This window comes from Protopterus annectens, chromosome 2.part2 (assembly GCF_019279795.1).
Source record: "Protopterus annectens isolate FY-2018-M chromosome 2.part2, PAN1.0, whole genome shotgun sequence".
Lineage (NCBI taxonomy): Eukaryota > Metazoa > Chordata > Ceratodontiformes > Protopteridae > Protopterus > Protopterus annectens.
In genome coordinates this window covers 567,564,665-567,581,516 of record NC_056730.1, presented here as the reverse complement: position 1 = coordinate 567,581,516, position 16,852 = coordinate 567,564,665, and the positions used below count along the sequence as shown (strand labels likewise).

At 43.9% G+C, this 16,852-nt stretch overlaps 1 protein-coding gene across 1 annotated transcript in view; it reads right to left on the bottom strand.

The window, feature by feature from the left end:
- GRXCR2 (glutaredoxin and cysteine rich domain containing 2) overlaps positions 1 to 16,852 on the bottom strand; it is a 93,743-nt gene that overhangs the window by 14,511 nt on the left and 62,380 nt on the right. The gene's annotated exons all lie outside the window — the stretch shown is intronic.

Sequence of the window (16,852 nt, the reverse complement as noted above, 5' to 3'; positions counted from 1 at the left end):
AGAAGGCCATTGGCATTGCAAACAATGCAAAATGTACAAAATACAACTTTTATTATATGTCAGTCAATCACGGTCATTGAAGCATAGGGCAGTGGTGCGCAAACGGGATCGGTGGGGAAATAAGAAAATAAACCTACAAAAAGCAGTCTAACTAAAATCAGTATTCTGCCATGCAAGTCAATGGCAGGCAAAAGACAACCTGGCCAGCGAATAGTGGTTGCTAAGGGGGGAGGCACAGTGTCACACATGTAACTATGCATTAGCAGGCAATCCTATGCAAATGAGGGGAAGGATAGTGAATCCTGGTTTTCCCCAGCTTGTGCGGCAGGTCCCAACAGTGTAAGAGTATGAATAGCTGAGTGCAAGGCTAGGAGGTAGGTGACATCATGGGTGGGTGTGTCAGGCATACTGTCAGTGGATTGGAGTCCTGTGGCTCGGGGTTGCACCCAGCTTAGCACGGCGAAGCCAGGGGGTGTGTCTAAACCTGCCCAGCACGTATGATAAAGTGTAAGCGGGTGTGCGTGCCACGCAATGGGATCTACAGGAAGATAAAGGAAGTGAAACGAGGAAATAGCAGCAGTGTGCACATTTACACCGATTGTGTGGCGTGCCCCTGGGATGAAACAGAAGGGCAATGAGAAGGGAAAGCAGCAGTAGGAAGGTAATCAAGGGGTACTAGGTTCACTGCCAGGTGAAATGTATCGGAACCAGCCAATTACACAGGCAGCAGACCAGCCCAGCCCAGAACGCCACTATAAACTATGCAAACACCTACCCCTCTGGTTTTTCCCACACCATACACCACCGGTATAAAAAGGCAGGGAGCTTTTAACACTCACAACAGCAAAATGTTAGGGGCTGCAATAGCTATCATACATCTTGTGGAAGAGGCTGAGTGTAGTGAGGATGTGAATGCTGCCGATCAACCCACAGTGAGGAGACGGAGAAGAGTGTACAGACCCAGGGTAACCTACCAAGGGCTACATGAGCTGGAGATAGTGGAGCACTATAGGGTGGACAGGGACCTCCTACAACAAATTGTTGAGCTGTGCCGGCCATGTCTGACACACAGAACTAACAGAGAGGATCCCATCCCAGTGGAAATGAAGGTATGTGTAGGCCTAAGTATACTAGCTACAGGTACCTTCCAATGGCTAACTGGGGATATGATGGGGCTCTCACAGGCATCAGCATCCAGGGTATTCCACCAGTTCCTGGATGCCATTGTAGCACATGGTGAGCATGTATATTTCCCCCTCACCCATGAGGCATTGGCCAGCAATATGCATCTCTTCCACCAAATAGCAGAATACCCTGAGATAGTGGATGCAATAGACTACATGCACATAAGCATCAAAGCACCACCCGGTGAGCAGGGTAGGGTCTACTTCAACCACAAGGCTTCACCTCCATCAACTGCCAGGTCATGTGCGATGCCCAGGTCATAATACTGAACATGTGTGCTGGCTGCTCTGGACGTTATCACGATTCCCACATCTGGCATCTGATGCAGCTGTACCAGAAATTTGCCAATGGGGACATCCCACGTGGTCACCTAGTGGGGGATGCTGGATACGCACTGGAGCTGTGGCTGATGACACCCATCAGAAACGCACACACACCCGAACAAGAACTCCATAATGAGGCATACGCACAAACCAGAATCATAATAGAGCATGTGTTTGGGATGCTCAAGTCACAGTTCTGGTGCCTAGACACATCCGGTGGAGCCTTGCAGTACTCACCAACAACATGTACCCAAATCATCCTTGTATGTGCCATGCTACACAATATGATCCTGTGGAAACAGCTGCAGCAGGAGCAGCAAGGGGCAGGGCTACATAGCCCCCCACCAATGCCAAGGCATGCACAGGCACAGAGTGACTCAGATGAGGAACAACCTGAGCCTGCCCCAGTAGGCAGAAGGAGGCGTGCCCAGTATGTCTTGGCCCTAGCAAAGAGGCAATGCATAGCACATACTCTGACATGGGAGGGACACAGGGAATAGCACTTCTCTCTGACTCTCACATACAGTAAAAGGGATGCCAAACATTACACTACCTGTGCCTAACCATGCATATGCAGTGTACTATGTGCATCTGACATAGGCAGCCCTGCAGCACCACCCTCAATACTGGGACACCCACAAGATAAGGGACTCACACATGCCAGTCAGGAGGGGGGTCACATACCCAACAACAGTCACAGCCAGCAGAACAGGTGTAGACAAACACAAACAAATACCGTACTATGGCCTCTGAATGAGTGGTATGGGTAACCAACCCCCCAGGCCTACATGGACAGACTACAGCAGGCCAGGTAGTGGGATGTCAGTTGTGACAGCTAGGAAGTCAGAAACTAATGTGTATGTAATCAAAAGATAAGAACGGTAGTACACCAGTATGGCTTAGCCAGCACGATAGGTAAGACTACTGACTGAAATGGACTACAGGACATACCAGTACAGTCCTAGAAAATGTGTACAACTGTCAGGTGTGCCCTCCCACCCTTCATAGAAATATAGTAACAGTCAGGTGCACCCTGCCAATCCTGTGTAGAAACATAGAAATAGTCAGGTGTTCCTCTCGCTATGTAGACATGTCACAACAGTCAATGCCAAATGAACACTGGATAGCCTGCAGACACAGCATGCTACCTGTCGGTGTACAACACAAAGGTCAGCAGTGCAAATCAAACTACCGGACATGATCCACACATGCAAAACAGACGGCCATACAGGGCTTGCTCACACACTTAGAGAAAAGAAGGCAATGTCAGTCATCAGCATACTGAAAGATCATACTGGGCATGCTCACACACTTAAACACATGAAGGCCATGTATGCAAACACCAGTGGACCAGACACATCTGGCAGTTGCAAGTGTTAGTGCAGACACATGTCAGTATGCACCACTCATGCCTTGCACACACAGTGGATAGGAATACAGACATATATGTAAGGACAACACACCATAATAAGGCAAAGGTAGATGGATATAGATGTGTGGAAGAGGGTGACCATGACAAGGAGCCATTCACACCTGTCCCACCCAACACACAGCCAAAGGGCCACATACACATCAGGTGCAGATGTCACACACTGCAGTTACTAGCGACCAGTACCTGTCAGCACCACAGACTATGTGGTCCACGTGCCAGCTGTGCAACATGGCTGTACAAGGACATAGTCATCTAGTAGTCCTACACACGTACCTGTGACATATGGCCCTGTGTGTGGCTGCTTGTGGAGTGTCACCGCTACATGAATGGGTTATGGGCCATGCACACACCGCCCACCCCATAGCTCTACCCTGACAAGCCTGCTGAAGTTATCCAATTTGAAATACACCTTTGGGAGAGTTGTAGCCCAATAATCTCTGAGGCACATCCCATAACTGAGTACTGCTGTAGTGTGATAAACTAGTTAGGTAGGAGTTCTAACCCTAGACATGGCAACTGTGTGAGTGTGTGTCAGTGTTTGTATGCATGTCTGTCTCTCACTGACTCTGTAGAGAACAATGCCTTTTAGGCTACTCACATCCCTTACAATTCACATACCCACCTTTAGCAAGGCTGCTGATGTCACCCACATATAAAAACTCCCCTGGGAAGGCTGTAGCCCAATAATCTCTGTAGTGCATGCTGTAACTGCATACTGCTGTAGTGTGATAATGTAGTTAGGTAGGAGGTCAAACCCCAGATGTGGCAACTGTGCATGTGTGAGTCTGTGTGTGCATGTGAGTGTTTGTCTGTCACTGAATGTGTAGAGAGCTATGTCTTTTAGGGTACTCACATCCCTTACATTTCACATACCCAGCTTTGGCAAGGCTGCTGATGTCACCTACCTAGAAATACACCTCTGGGAAGGCTGTAGCCCAGTAATCTCTGTAGCACATCCCATACTTGCATACCGCTGTGGTGTGATAAACTAGTTAGATAGGAATTCCAACCCCGCAACTATGTGTGTGAGTGTGTGTTTGTGTTTGTGTGCATGTCTGACTGTGTCGAGAGCAATGCTTTTTAGGCTACTCACACCCCTTACAATTCAAATGCCCACCTTTGGCAAAGGCTGCTGATATCATGCACCTAGAAATACACCTCTGGGACAATTGTAGTCCAGTAACCTCCATAGCACTTCCTGTAACAGCATATGGCCATAGTGTGATTAAGGAGTTAGTTGGTGTTCTAACCCCAGATCTGCCAACTGTGTATGCGTGCATGTCTGACTGTGTAGAGAGCAATGCTTTTAGGGTACTCACACCCCTTACATTTCACATACCCAATTTTGGCAAGGCTGCTGATGTCACCCACCTAGAAATACACCTCTGGGAAAGCAGTAGCCCACTAATCTCTGTAGCACATCCCGTAACCGCATACCACTGTAGTGTGATGAACTAGCTAGATAGGAGTTCCAACCCCAAACCTGGCAACTATGAGTGTGTGTCTGTGTTTGTGTGCATGTCTGACTGTGTAGAGAGTAATGCTTTTTAGGCTACTCACACCACTTAACATTCAAATACCCACCTTTGACAAGGCTGCTGATGTCACGCACCTAGAAATACAGCTCTGGGATGATTGTAGCCCACTAATCTCCGTAGCACATCTTGTAACAGCATATGGCCATAGTGTGATTAAGGAGTTAGTTGGGAGTTCTGACCCCAGAATTGCCAACTGTGTGTGTGTATGTGTATGCATGCATGTCTGACTGTGTAGAGAGCAATGCTTTTAGGGTACTCACACCCCTTACATTTCACATACCCAACTTTGGCAAGGCTGCTGATGTTACGCAGCTAGAAATAACACCTTTGGGAAAGCAGTAGCCTAGGAGTGTGTGTGTTTGTGTGTGTGTGTGTGTGTGTGTGTGTGTGTGTGTGTGTGTGTATGCATGCATGTCTGACTGTGTAGAGAGCAATGCTTTTAGGGTACTCACACCCCTTACATTTCACATACCCAACTTTGGCAAGGCTGCTGATGTCACGCACCTAGAAATACACCTCTGGGAAGGCTGTAGACCAGTAATCACCATAGCACGTCCTGTAACTGTATACTGCTGTATTGTGAATTAGAACCATGGTAGGGTTCCATCCCCACACATGGCAGTTCTAGATGTATTATGTGTGCCACTGTCTGTGTAGGGAGAAATGCATTTTAGGCTAGTCTCCTGCAGTCATTTCAAATCCCTACTTTGGCAATCCTGCTGATGTCAGTCGTTGTGAAATACACTTTTGGGGAAGGACTACTCCTAATATCCTACTAATATAATAATAATAATAATAATAATAAAGATACTAATATCCGTGGCACGTACTATAACTGCATAGTGCTGTAGTGTAAAAAACTAGTTAGGTAGTGGTTCTACTTTCAAACATGACAGATGTGTGTGTGTGTGTCTGTGTGTGTGTTTGTAACCCATATCCTATGTAGAGGTGGCTGTGAGTGTGTGGCCACTGTGGAGTGAGTTTTGCATATTTCTTATGTGGTGGCCATACTATATATCTCAATGTCCACCATACAGGGATAACACATTTGATATGGCTGAGAGGCTGGGGTGCAAAGCCATACCAGACATGTGACATCAAGGCCAGGCAATCACAGTTAGCAACCCCAGTATAACCCAGAGCACACTCCCAACCCATGTGTCATACACACACACATGCCTAGGTAACAGCCAATATGTGGGTAGTACAATGCATATTGGCCACTGATACTAACTATGGAGTGACAGCAGTGGGCCACAGAAGGCATGTCACCCTGTCCATCTGTCCAATATGCATGTACGTGCAGACAGTGCACCTCCCCCATGTTCCACAATGGATACCTGCACCACCTGTGGTGCCATCACATGACCCACAATGGACATACCATGCTTGACAACATGCCCATATGGACAGATGCCACTGACACCAGGGAATGCTGATAGCATGCTCTCAGTGTAGGTGCAAGGTAAAGCTGCTGGCCATTACCAGTTCCTGCCACAGGTGAGCAGGACTGGCACATCTGATAATCTTTGTTCACAACATGGGCCGGGCACCCCAGGTACAGTTCCATATGTCACTGTACATGCATGTTCCCCAGTGGATACCTGCACCACCTATGGTGCCATCACATGTGACCCACAATGGACATACCATGCCTGACAACATGCCCATATGGGCAGATGCCACTGACACCAGGGAATGAGATACCTTGCTCTCAATGTAGGTGCAAGGTAAAGCTGCTGGCCATTACCAGTTCCCACCACAGGTGCGCAGGACTGGCACATCTGATAATCTTTGTTCACAACATGGGTTGGGCACCCCAGGTACAGTTCCACATGTCACTGTGCATGCATGTGGGAGGTGTGCACATCCCAGATGCTGTCCATGTCATGGACGAAGGAACACAGTCTTGGCAAGCGATACACAGCATTGGCCACACACAATAGTCACCCAGGTGACCGAATGGGGGATACAATACCCACCTGTGTGGGCAAATGCAGACACTACATCCCTGAGCCACAATGTAGACCAGCATCATGTGGCCTGATGCCAAGGTACACCCATCGCCTAGCCTTGGACAGCCGTCTGCCTCAGTTGAACACCACACACCTGTGCACACATGCATGTCAGTACTGGCACCCTGTGTGTTTGTATGTGTGTTGCATGCTGCAGATGTTCACATCCACTATCCCTACAACCCCCATGGGCATACTGCAGCATGCTGCCTGATGTCAGACACCTTCCCATATCCTTCGCCCATACAGCCCCCGTATGACCTGTGTGGTGCATGGGATACCTGCACAGTGATGTGATATGGCAATCCCACAACTGATGAGTTGTACACCTGGCCCTGCCACATGTGTCAATGTGTGTGTGTCCTTGTGAGAGTGTGGCTGTGTAGATGCTGGCACCTGTTCATGCCGACAGGCACGTGTATGTCACCTACCATACAGCTACTGTATCCCTGTTGCAGATGTCATTCACCATCACATGTATGTTCTGAGTACTCCACAACAGGTAACCCATGTGGTGCATCCAATAATTACATCAAACTGTGCTAGCACTACATAGTTGTTAGGGGTTTGATACCCTGTGCTGGTAGGTGTATGACACAAACATGCTTCAGTGTTACCCTCCCACCCCTCCCTGACACGTATTTGCCTCTGTCTGCATCCTCCACCCCTTCTCAGGTGGACGTGGATATCTATACCTGCTTTGCTTAGGCAGCAGCATGTGTATTGTAAGTGATGCTCATTTTCAGCTGATGGCCTCTGCATGAATTGCAGCCCTCCCCTAGCTGATTGCATGTGAAAAAGCTGTGGTAACATTCCCATAGCCATTTGTATGGAAACACACTCCAATACCTAGGAACATCAAGGTGGTGATGGCCCTTTTCATCCACTGTGAGCAGGAACTAGATCTGTTGTGTGGCAAACAGCATCTCAGATGGATTGTGGTGTACCTCTAACAACATATACTATGGAAATAGTGCAACAAACAGGAGGGGGATGTGCCTGACCTGACTACAGACTGTAAGTGCTGCTATACTGCATTTGGAGTAATTTTGCTTTAACAGTGTTTGTGTGGATATGGCTGTTGTACATGTCTCAATACCTGCCATGTCAGTCCCATGTTTATGGGGAATCTCCATCTGCAGGGTCATCTGCAGCCTGGGCAGTGTTGTGTCCATGGTTGCATGTGTCACCCATGGAGCATCTAGCTGTTGAATGCAGAAGGTAGTGAGAGGATTGCAGTCAGTAGATGGAGAAAGCCGTGATAGTCACAGACGTCATATCCCTCAAAGGACATATGTTGCAACAACCCTGTAACAACAGTAAATGTATGTGGTTATCAAAGCAATATGTCAATATTGGCCCTGTGTATGTGCTTCCAGCCACACCTCTGTCAACCTTTGTACATATGTGGTGCATGAAGTGTTGTACACCATAATTTGTGGCATCATATCTGAGAACAAGCCACTGATATATCCGACTGCTACACATGTTATGTACAGTAGGGGTTACATTACATGACATTACCTGCACATTCTGTGGATGTTCGTACAGTACTGAGGTCTGTGTACTTCTGGTGAATGTCGACAGTGTGTGTTGTGTTGATATGTACCTTAGCCTGTGTACAGACTGTGTACAGACTGTGGTAGATGACATTGTTCTATTTCCCCTACTATCAGATGTTACATGCTGCCCCACTGCATGGTACCGTAGTGGTATATATGTTTGTAGGGCCATAAACACGTGTCCCATACCACAGGCAACCACCAGACCAAACTGTGTAGCAGGCCAGTATATGTAGGTTCAGTCTGTGAGTGGCACATATGAGGATGGTGTAGAACACATAGTCCATATACTGTAATACCATGCCAGCTAACCATATGTGGCTGTGGCTGTGTTTACATTGGTTGTGGATATGCACTTTCACCCAGGTGTATCTTACCCTGTGCTGTGACATGCCTGTTGAGCCTGCTTTATATGCAGGTACATGTGCATTCCCCCTTAGGAGATGTAGGCCAGTGTTGAGCCAGTCTGCCTGCAGCCTGCACAGTGCATTGTGAAATGCCTAGCAGCTGAGTGTACTTACCCAGTGGGATGTTATGTGCAGATACTAGCCAGATCTCCCACTGCCGGCCCTCCCTTAACATTCATGTATGTCAGACAGGGCAGTGGGATGCAGTGCAGAAGTATGTCAATACCTATTGGTTAGTATGTGGCCATGGCACCCCTGTGCCAGTGGTCATACCATGTCAGGCCAGGCAGGGGTGTGTGAATGCATGACCTATGGTGGACATCATATACCGGTCATTATGTGTTGTACCCATCTACATGGCCATCTACATCCATATTGTCAGGCATGGTACACATGTGTAGCACTAAGGGCTTATGTGTATACCTCTGGACTGTACAGACTGTGTCAGACCTTCCACATATACTGACCAATATCTCTGCTGCAGTCCACAGTGGCATTATGTGCTAGCAGCGGTACTGTACAATGATGTCCTTAGGATGTCTGTCAGTAACCAATGGCACACATGTTATAAGCAGATGTGATCTCCCACACACACCATGTCTGTGAAGACAATCCCAATGACAGTAGCTATAGTCTACTAGTATACCTGATATACCTACCGGACATCCTCTGCAGCTACGACATTGGGAACATATGGGCTGGGGTTGGCCTACACTTCATGTCCAGGACATATGGTGGGAATATATGTACATATACTTATCCAGATAGCCAGATATACATGATTACACATGTGTACTACACCCAAATAACACTGTCATGGCAACCACCTACTATAGATCCCCACATCATGTGTGCGTGGTCCCATTACATCTCCTGTGTGATGGACATCCGCCCTGTGTGTGGGCAGCAGTGCTACGGACAGCATGTAGCAATACCCCTTACAGGAGAACTGGCACACTCTAGGCAGCTACATATCTACAGGAGGATCAGGAACTACAGACAGACTGCGAGTAGAGTTGTGTTATGCTTTGTATAGTACTGGTGTTACAGGGTGTGAGTGCACATACTAGTTTGCCGTGGAATGCAGTTCATCTGCATAGCACACAACTGTGGGCCTATCCTCATGCCGGCCAGAGCTATGCCTATCATGTCTTGTCTGTCCACCACACAGATCTTGTGTCCATTACACTGGCAGTGTGTGTGCTGCATGTTATCGGTACATGGCTACATCCATTACCATCTCTACCCTCAATTTCCTAACTAAGGGTATGGTACAGACTATTCTGTAACACCAGCACCTTGCATAGTGTATGGCAACAGTTGTCCACATATGTGACTGTATTCCAGCCTCTGTTCATCACCTACATACCAAACTTTGCATGTATGTCATGGTGTTGGTGGTCGATCCATAGTGGGCTGGGAGTATAACACACTGCCAGTGCTGCCATCAGTCCACTGCCTCTGTGGGTGTATATATTTGCTTACATATTTCTAACTATGCCCGTATATCCCTATGGGGACATTTATCTGTGTACATATGTGTAACTTGCTGTGTATATGTGGACATATGGATGTTGACATATATATGTATAGTCGGCATTTGCATGTATATCTGTTCATATATTTGTATATATATATATATATATATATATATATGTATATATGTATATATCTCTGGATATTTATATATATATATATATATATATATATATATATATATATATATATATTTATTTATATATATATATATATATATATATATATATATATATATATATATATATATATATATATGTATTTATATGTGACCACATCTATAGATATGTTGCATCTGTTTAGACAGTAATATATTTGCACACACACGTCCATCTAGCTGTAAGTATACATTATCTGTGCTGTTGCATGACTGGACTGGATAATATGTTTCTGAAAACATCAAATTTATTTGTGTCTGTCATGGCTTAGTGGTAAATCCCTTTGTCTATGGTGTGCAGGGTCCTTGGTTCGAGCCTTGCAGGAGTTGTTTATTTTGTTGGTGGTGGAGAACACTGGCAGTTGAATACTGAGTGATTAAGGCACTTTAAAGCAGTTGTCAGCAGGTTTGTGCGAGTTTGAACTGAGGTGATCTGGTTACAGTGTCTTACACTCAGTTAGCTGTGATATTGCTTAACCTGTGTAGGCAGTGCTTACCCCTGCACAACCAGGCGTAAACCTGCTTACTGTTGCTTAAAAGTGTGTACTGATGCTTAGCCCTGAGCTCATTTCTTTATAGGAAAAGAAAAAAGGGTTGGTAGAAAAGTGGTGAAAAAGGGACACAAAGAGGGAAAGACAGTAAGGAAAATAGCTAGACATGTGCAGGAAGGGTGTAGGGAAGGTCCATAGCTGCCCATTTTCCTACAGCAACAGCTGTGCACATACACTAAATTTGGAGGTAGATTTGGACACTCAAACTCCTGGGAGAGGGGTGAGGACAACATAAATTCATTGTGATGCCAATTAGACCAGATTACATGTGTCCAGTGGACACGTTTGCAAAATGCTATGTATGGTGCAAGTTTTTTTTGTGGGAACAGATTGCCCCTTTTTTTTTCAGGTGAGAGTGGGATGTTGGGGAGGGGTAGTAGGTATATTTGGGGAGGTAGCTTGGGTAGGTTAACAGACAAGACAAACAAGATGCATACAGGGGCAGTATATGACATATGTGGGGGGTAAACACCTTGGACAGGGATGGGTGTATGGAAGTCGCAAGCCCATGAGTCCACAAATGGAAACAGTGGGACTGAGGTCCCCACCCATGGACAGTCACCACTGCACCTTCATGGCCTCAAAGGTGGCCGTGCTGTGGGCTGTGTAGGAGGGGCAGGCTCACCCTCTAATTGCACCACTTGGCCCTCAAGCTGGCGTAGCTGGTCTCAAAAAGCCCTATCGATCTCCCTACGCACCACGGCCCGGACCTGATGACGGATGACTGGTTCCTCTCTGCCCCGCTCCCAGGGGGGCCGTGCCCCATCCCCTGTGGCAGGTTCACCCGAAGGTAGTGCAGGGCCTATGGAGGAGGAGGTCCCAGGCTGGGCCCCAGACGTGCTGGTGCCTGGTGCCATTGCTAGCTGAGGTGGGACAGGCGGGTCCACTGGGACCGGCCTTCCCATATGAGCTATGTTGTAGCAGGTTTATGACAGATATGGGTTAGTGACAGTCAAAAGCATTCAGGATTAGTTATAACAGCATGCATAGGTATACCCATTAGCCCAAAACTCCAGATTTAAAACAGTTGCAGAGCAAGCAGAACACATGCATATATGGAACAACAGTGGCCATTACAACAGCATGCAGGTTTCATTGATGGCAACAGGCCACCAATATGGGGGTATTTTAACATGGCACATGCATAGAAACAAATGTGAATATTTATAAACCAATAGGACATATGTCCCAACAAAAGTTTGGAGTGTACACATACCGATTGAGATGTGTCATTGTGTTATTTATGCACATATGGTAGGGGTGAGAGAGAGAGAGAGAGAGTTCAATTAACTAATATATCTTTGTAGTTTTCACTACATTCATAGTCACTGCAGTGATCTGTCCCTTACATGTAGTATTACATTATCCAATGGCCTTATATTGTACAATGGCATGTTTATATATCATTATATATGTGACCTGTGTCTTACATACAGACGTGACAAGATGCAGGTGTTAATGCAACATATGTTGAGAATTGCTCTCATACACTTTGGGTGAGATGCTGGAATGACAGGTTTGTTTTGATATACATTCTCTGACTATGTACACGTCTGACTATCAGTTGTATGCCATTAATGGCTGCCTACATTTCTTGGATCATCACACTGATTTTTCAGGGGAACAGGGTACCAGGCTGGTGATGTGGGCCATTTATCTGGACATGCTGGATAGACTGGAACAGTTGAGGGGTATGAATATGCATACAACTTTCTATTTGAACATTTTAGCAAATTCTGTACAGTTGGGTGTAATTATGCATATCATTTTCTATCTGAACATTGTAACAAAATCTGTACAGTTGTGGGGTATAATTATGCATACAACTTACTAGCACTCCCAGGATTCAAACCCCTGCTGTGTGTGACAAAATACTTACAGTTAACATCACAGTACACTGTGCCATCAGGGAATTGATGTGAAGCTGTCTAATGTTTTCTGACCTCTTACGCATTTTATTTGCATACCACAGTTTGGGTAAAACTACTTAATACAACAGTACTATTTATAGTATGCAACAGTTCAACAACATATGAAAAAGGAGTAAACAGAAGCACTCCAGGTGTTATACCTTTATTCACAGAATATTACATCTTTATTTCTACTGGTACAACACTCCCTAAGGCTGTTATATTTATTTGTTATGACAGTATATGCAGAATACTTACTAACCTGCCTCGTGACACAGCTTTGCAACCTAGCATCATGGGCTTGCTGGTTCGCAGCCCGCTCATCTGCAGCTGTCAGAGAAATACAGTGATATTTAGCCATACCTATCCATAGTATACACAAGCTAGGCAATTGTGAACTACTTAGTAGAATGAGTACTTAGTACTGGGGCATTAAGCATCTGCCGAGATTCCTGGATCCACTGTTCCAGTACATCCCCCCTCTGCTGCTTCAGGTCAGCATGGTGGTGCCTCACCTGCTCACCAGTCCGAGGGATACCTGTGGCACTGGTGAGGTCATGAGTGAGACTGTCCCAAGCCTCCATTTTACACTGTGAGTCCTGGTACTGGCCCTGCAGTAGTTTCTCCTCATGGTGTTTTACCAGGAGCCATACCATGATTTTTGACTCCTGGATGCCCCAGCGCTGCTCTCTAAATTGAGTGCCTTCACCCACTCCAGCCATTCTGCCTGCAGTAGGAAGCTACAACCAGTTATGGGAAATATTCTAGCCTGTGGGGTTTAAATATTGCCAATTTCCCACACTTTTCTGTGATTGGTGGGTTTTGAATAGGCTAAGCTATGGGCACACCTGCTTACCTAAGGTTGGCACTGCTTAAAGAGGTATACCACTAGGCAGATTGAATTGGCTGCCCTACACATTGCTTACACTTACTAAGTTGAGCTGTGCAGCGGTTAGCATTGCTTAATAGTTAATTAGCATTATATTTGCCTTTTGGCCGTGATTTAGTATTCATTACAGGTTATATATGTATTTAGTATCCATGATTCATGTGTACATACACTGTATGGAATCCTGGAGACTTCTACACTTTATTACAATAACACCTCACATCTATGCTTACTGCAGTACTCTAGTTCACATATTTATGTTATGTAGCAGGTTATACAACATCACACTGTACATAGATTCAGTTCACATGTTTGGTTTGATTTTCCTGTGGTGAGGATTAGTTTGCTGATCCCTCATTCATATGCATTGCTGTGATGGTTTAGTGGTTAACTACTGTCACTATAGTGTACAGGGTCCTGAGTTTGAGCCTTGCCGAAGCTGTTTATTTTGTTGCTGGGCAGAACATGGGCCATTGGGTACAGAGTGATCAAGGCACTTTAAAGCAGTTGTAAGCGGGTGTGCGCGGGTTTGTGCGGAGCTAAGCACTGCTAACCTCTGGTTATGGTTTCTTACACTCAGTTAGCTTCTACTTTGCTTAATCTGTGTAGGCAATGCTTACCCCCAAGAAAATGCACTTAAACACGCTTACTAGTGCTTATATATGCTTTCTATTGCTTATTTGTGCTTAAACCTGCTTACTAGTGCCCTATTCATTATGACACTGACACTTCACATGTGCATTTGATGCAGTACTCCAGTTCACATTTAAATGTTATTTAGTAGGTTATACAGCAAAAAAAATGTAAGAAAATGTTCATATATAGATTTCACATGGAAAATGGTATGTGCTGCAGTGGGACTCGAACCGGGAATGCCTGCTCGTTAGGCAGATGCTCTGACCACTACACTATTACCATGCTGCTTCATTTGCATATATCTTCCTTGTTATCTTCTTCAGGCTTTTAAGCTGCTTTAACCGTAACTAAGGAATGGGCACACCCGCGCACCTATGGTTAGCTGTATTCTGATTTAAAACAAAAAATAAAAGGTTTTCTTCGGTTTATTTCGATGTACTGTTGCTGTTGTACACATGGAGGACTGTTGGGGATATGTGGACACCTATGAGCGGCCTCGCTCATTTATTTCCACATTCTGCTGTTCTATTTTGCAGGGGCGTGTTTAGTCTGAGAGCTCTGCTCTCAGACATGTCCCCTGCACTCATACACCTTCCATGTAAGCCTAGGAGGTCAGGCAGTGCACCTTCATTAATATGCATATTAATAAGCGGCCGCTTCCATGTGGGACTAGAGTGGAGTCGACTATCTGGTGCAAAACTGCTTGTGCATTTGACATTCTGTTTTTTGGCACATTGCAGCCAATAGAATGTCGTTCGCACAAACAATAGTAAACATATATATATATATATATATATATATATATATATCGAGATATATATATATATATATATATATATATATATATATATATATATATATATATATACATCTATATATATATATATATATATATATATATATATATATATGAATATATGACTATGGATATATCAATATTTATACACACAGTTATAACCAAGACTTAAATGTTTAAAGTTACTATTCAGTCTGTTATATCAGCTTAAGTATGTGAGACAGCATGAAAGTACGATAATTCTGTGTACAAAGAAGGTCTGCTCCGATTATGAAGTATACAATATTTTATTGAGTTTGATATTTTAAAATGACTTGTTGAACCATAAAATGTGCAAACCATTACAGCTATTACAGTTCATCATATTTAAAATTATGAATTCTAAACATAAGGCAGGGTGTGCAACAAAAATGTGTTATAATTTCTGAGCATGTGGTGACTATAAGAGTATTATCTCTTTAAGTGATACCCATTGGCTATTTTTGATGCCACATGCACAAAGTAGAATAATGAATAACAGCTTCCTGTGCAGAGGGGGTCATTTGCGGAGCAATCCCCTCATAAAGATCAGGCAAACATCTACAAATATAACATGTAAAAGATTGACTAATGAATGGACAGGGTGACATTACTTATGACCCTGGGTTTTGTAATAAAATACTCCAGGATAGCCTTTCATGAGTCTGTGGGTTTGTGCCTCACCCCAAACAGGCGAAATATTGAATATATGATTGTTTGTCATTGCCTGAAAATATGTGTAATTGTAATTGCTCTGATTTAGTAGTATATAGTGTTTCCACACAGAATGAGGAGTTGGAAAATAATTGTAAGACCATACAGTCTGTTGTTATAGAGATACAAGATCGAATTTTGTATTAATGCCATTATTTTTATGCGTCTGCTGATAAGAATTGCTACCAAATGGCCATGGTATATGGTTTATGATTCCATTGTGATAAATATTATATAGGGCAGTCAGACAAGTGAAGAATTGTGTACAGCAGCATATTACAGATATTAGAAATAGTAACTTAACTTGTCCTGTGGGCTTGTATTTTTGTAAACAGCATAATGGAGATACTTATCTTTGGAAATATTTTGTGATGTTTATAAGTCAGAATTCTGGCTTGCATATTCGTGTGTCTGATACGTTATTAAGGAGGGAAGCATGGCTTATATTTTTCTTATGGTACTCTCCAACTAGCTGGCTTGAATAATGAATTATTCATGAAGTATTTATTCTGAGAAGTTGATGTTTTATTTAACGTTTTATATTTAAATATATAAAGAAGCATACTCATGCATTGTATGTGTGCATATGTTCTAATATTGTACCTTAAGTTAGTTAGCTTGATTAAAGGAATCCTGTTTTTGGTTATTTCTAAATTGTTTCCTAATTGACTTCTTAACTGATGTGTATATTTAAATTGAATTGATTGTATCTAAGTTTTACAACATTGAGGATGTAAGATAGTTGTATTTGATAAAGTTATATTTTACTTCTGTCTTTCACTAACTGTTTTAGTAAACATTATAATCAAATAACCACATTTTTCTACAAAATTCCTTTTTTATGAATTGTATACCTGGATACCACCTTTCCTAATGGTATCCTATACTTGGTAAATGCTATAAACAACTTTGCTGCATGGTTTTATACAACTTACAATTTTCAGAAGAGTCAGCTTTATAAAAAAAAGGCCTCTTATAGGGTACAGCCCCATGCATCTCATTTTAAAATTACATTTAATAAAAGTATGAATTTGCCAGGAAAACCGTGTACTGTGTGCGTGTACATGCAGTATAGCACCTTGGTGGTGACCCAATCAATGGATGTTCCCTGTATATTACAAAATAAAGTATGTATGACACTTTTCTAAAATGCCAACAAAACATGTTAATTTCCCTGCATATG